The 4660-nt window shown below is 39.0% G+C and overlaps 1 pseudogene; it reads right to left on the minus strand.

Annotated features, from left to right (window-relative positions):
* Positions 1–1042: 1042 nt before the first annotated feature.
* Positions 1043–3098, minus strand: LOC100751327 (annotated as a pseudogene).
* Positions 3099–4660: the final 1562 nt, after the last annotated feature.

The following is a 4660-nucleotide window of genomic DNA, read 5'->3' on the forward strand; positions in this document are numbered from 1 at the left end:
TGCTTCCTGAGTGCTGGGATTAAAGGTGTGCACCTCCACATCTGACCCTATGTGTGTGACTATTAAATAAATGTCCTTCTAATTATAGCAAGAGTTATAGTAATAATTATAGAACTAATGCTACCTTTCAGAAACAAACATCATCAATATCAGTGACTATCATTTTAGATATTTTCCTTTGAATTAAGTAAAATAAGATAGAACTGTTGGAGAAATTCAAAGTGTAACAAAGTTAAGTGTAAAATTTGAGTATCTGTATAAATTATTACATTTAAAACTCAAAATCTACGAGTTTAACTTTCATTTGATTTGATGACAAGGGAAAATATATACATTTAAGTGACTTTTTACTGTAAGATTCATGATCACCACAAAGACTCTACTCCTTACTGCAAAACACTAAGTAACTAACGACACTATCATTTATCTTTACATTTTTTGAGACAGGTTTTCTCTGTGTAGTCCCAGCTGTCCCGAAACTCACTCTGTAGACCAGGTTGGTCTCTAACTTGGCCTCCCATTTCCTCCTGAGTGCTGGGTTTCAGGTCAGCACCACCCAGACATTTTTTTACATTAAAGGTCTCTTAAGGGTCCTGTTTCTAGAAATGGCCAAGATCAAGAGGAAAAAGAGGACATCCAGCTGGCACTGGGATGTTATTTCCATAGCATCCCATTTACACACAGAACTAAACAGACAAACCACTATTGTGGTTAAAAATTGGCAGCATGGCATGGGGAGGGATGAGGAATAGGGGTGTCATCTAAAAATGAAAACTTTGCAAAACTACATGCCTGGAAGAGGACTTGGTCTGTTTCAACCCTAGAAGAATCACAAGATCAACAGCAGGTTGAGATGACCAGAACCATAGAGGATGAAGAGAGTACTATGGTCTGGGGAGAAGGGGAAACTGGGATGAAGAGGTTGTTCTTTCCCTGCTGGGTTCCCCCAACCCCTCCAGTCTGGCAGGAAATGGGTAGCATGTAACCTGCCAAGAGCAGGTCTAGGGCTGCTAGATGCTCCAGGCATGGGGATAGAGGTGGCTCACAAAGGCTTACCCTCCAGGAAGATGACTGCACTGCCTCCTAGTTTTTCTGCCAGGGTGCAGGGGTCCTTGACCCATCTGTAGCAGTTTGTTTGTAATTTATGCATGATCCCTGTCAGCCTTATTTTTTCTAATATGAAAACTATTAAGTAACTTTATTAGACAATACTGATTTATAAACATTACTAGTGAGCTCTCACACTTTTCCATAACTTTATAATTCCCAAGTTTTATTTATTAATCATGTCAATCTACTCATTTGGTTTAACCATGAAGACATGCTCATACATTTTTCATGGATATTATACTTTCATAAATAAATGTTAAATTGTAGTTTTATGAGTCCCTAAAAAGTGGAAAGTCAATAGACAAAAACATTTCTGTTACAAATCTGAGGGAATATGGTCAACAGTTACATGATTTCCTGGTACTGCTAATGACTATCATTGGCCATGTATGGCTGGAGTGCAATCACGGAGTGTGGCTCTTCGTACTCATTAAAGATAACAGCATCCATCATGTGAGCTGTACTCTAAAGTCCTAGGGATGCATCATTAATGATCCCCAGACAAATGGTCTTTTAGGGAGCTTTAATTTAGATGCTTTCTATGCGATGTGCTATAATGACTTGTCCAGTGGTTAGCATGGACTAGGTACTGAGTTAAATGCTGAAGAAACAGACAAATTCTCCCTGAATGTGGGCCAGGTTTAGAGACTCAGACTCTAATAATGTGACATCGAGAAGGCTTCTTGGTTTCTAAGTTCATATCAGTCTCTTCTTGATGGCTTCCTTAGAGCTGGCACGGCTCTAAAGGGCTGCATTATCAGGTGCCCAGATGATAAACACCAGGGCCTCACTTCTTGCTCTCCTTGGTCTCTAGCTTGAGTTGTCAAGAGCATAGCCATAGTCCTTGTCTGCCAGCATCTTGACCAAGGTGATGAAGGAGTCCTCCACAGTCTGTTCCACATCTCCTACCAGGATCCCCGGGCTCCCCTCCAGAATGATGTTCTGGTCCTCAGGCAGAATAGCACTGCCTTCTTGAGTTTCTTTACATTGGCATTGAAGACTTGCACATCTTCATATCATTGAGTACCTTGATGACACCATCAGAGGCAGCCATGCCAGAGTGTATCTTTCTGGAAGGGAAAGTGATCCATGGACAACCACAGAACTTAGCTGAGGGATGCAGCTGTTGACAGGATCCGACTGCAGTATCATCTAAAAAATGAATTTTTATTTTTTGAGATTATAATATAATTACATCATTTCCCAATTCCCTTTCCTCTCTCCAAACCCTCCCATATACCATTCCATGCTCCTTTTCAAATTCATGGCCTCTTATTTCATTAATTGTAGTTAGACACATATCTGTATATTCATATTTATTTCTAAATACATAAATACAATCTTATTCTGTATAATATTACTTGTATGGATTGTATTACTCTTTTTAAACTACATTTAGATTTTGAGCTTCTGCCCTTAAAGCTTATATAATTTCTGTTATTTCTTCATTCTCTCCCCTCTAGGTTTTGTTGGTTGTGTAGCACTAATCTCAAGGTTCCTTATGTGCCTGGTGTGTAACTCTCAAATATTCACGCTTAAAAGAAGTCAATATTCATCCCCTCTAATGAACTCCTTCATCCCACAGGCTTAAATTTTGATTAAGCTTATATAATATGATTGGCACTGTAGTCTGTTTTGGCTGTTATAAAGAAGCCCCATACACTAGGTGGCTTAAACCACAAAAATTTATTTTTCAAAGTCCCATAGTCTGAGAAGTTCAGGTTCAAGGTAGCTGTACATTAATTAAGTAACCAGAAGGAGTCCATTTCCTAAGCCATGAACTGTTTTGTCACTATAATGCCTCCTTGCAGGAGGACCTATTGGATGCTCCTGTTATAAGTAAATTATTCCCACTCTTGAGGGCCATAAATTTTTGACTTAACCTCCTTCCAAGGACCCATGCTCAGACATTCTTCCACTGGGGATTACCTTTCAACAAACAGATTTTTGGGGAACACAAACCTTCCATCCAAGGTACGGCATTTCATTGACAAGTGATGTTTTCCACGAGGACCAGAGGGTGGCACTGTAGCACTTCTGTTAAGGGAGTATCTGGAACCAACTGGGCCTCACTCAGCTCTCCCATTTCTTAGTTGTATGACCCTGGGCAAGTTGCTTTCTCAATGTCATTGTTTCCTTATTTGAAAACTAAGGTTAATAAGAGGGCTGACTCCATGGGGTCTTACATGGATTAAGTGAGATAATTCAGGCTGTTTAAACTGCTTGTCATACAGTGAGTTCACTCCATTAACTCTGGTTGGGAAAGATCTCATGCTTTCTGTATTGTCTGCTCTAATTGTTTTCTACCAAGCTTAATAGTGGACACCAAGAGATAAAAAACATTCTCTCTTCCAGAGTCCTTATCCTAACATTACACAAACATCATTGTTTTCACGTGTAATCCCCTCTAAAGGGGATGTAGGCACTCAAATACCATTCTATTTGATATTTCTCGTCATGAAAGTGAATGATGATGGGCAAGGCAGGAAAGACTGTCAAATGGTTATATTCAGTCCCAGGAACCACAGGAGGCTGGGCCGGGTGTTGAGGGACTATTCTGGACCCAATTCTCTGGAAGAGGTTCCCAGTGAGGAGTGTAGAGCAGCTGTCCCCGACAGATTCATTTCCAAAGTCAAGTGTGTTTTGCCTTAATACTGATATCCCTCCTGTGAAGGTGCATGCTGTTTGCTCAGATGTTGGTCACATTTTGATAATCATTTAACCTTTATTTATTCTGCACACCCCATGGTGTAGCTAAACACCCCTGACTGCTGGGAAATCTACCAGAGATTAGACGGATCTTCTCTGAAGGTCCTACTCAATGAAAATTCCACACCAGTCACAGATGACTTAATTTCATTGAGCCAGACGGTATCTTGAAGACTGATTTGTAGGCAAATCCAGCATTTTTCATTAGTAGAAAAATGGGGACAATTTTGGGAATTCTGATAAAGCCTCCTCTTCTCCCTCCTCCAATTTTAATTTATTTAGTTCCATATTATATTCCTTTTGACATTAGTAGCTTCAGTTGTTCTGTTTATATTGCAGGACCAGAGAGGTAAGAGAATGTAGAAGAAAATTGCAAAAAGGCTTTTCAAAATCTCACTGGCAAGTTCCTGAATCTTTTCATACATGAAATCTGACATTTTCAATTTAATTTAATTTGTATTTTTAAAACGTATCCTTGAAAGATTCTTTAGGCGCTGACACGAAGGTTATAGTGGTTTGATAAGAATAAATTAGGATGCTTTTATATTCATATTTTAAATTTTAGATAGTATTTATTCCCTCTGAATCTGTAGGGCATTGGCTCTAGGACCCCTAAGGATACTAATATCTAAGAATGCTCAGGTCCTTTGTATAAATGGTACAGTGCTTGCATATAACCTCTACAATTCTGCTACATACTTTAAATCATCTCTGGGTTACTTAAATGAATAATACAATGTAAACTAAACGCCATGTAAATGGTGTCATACTGTATGTTTAGCAGGTAATGTATGACAAGAGAAAAAGTCAAGTACTTCACTACAGATGTAATAAAAATATT

Source organism: Cricetulus griseus (assembly GCF_003668045.3).
Source record: "Cricetulus griseus strain 17A/GY chromosome 1 unlocalized genomic scaffold, alternate assembly CriGri-PICRH-1.0 chr1_1, whole genome shotgun sequence".
Classification (NCBI taxonomy): Eukaryota; Metazoa; Chordata; class Mammalia; order Rodentia; family Cricetidae; genus Cricetulus; species Cricetulus griseus.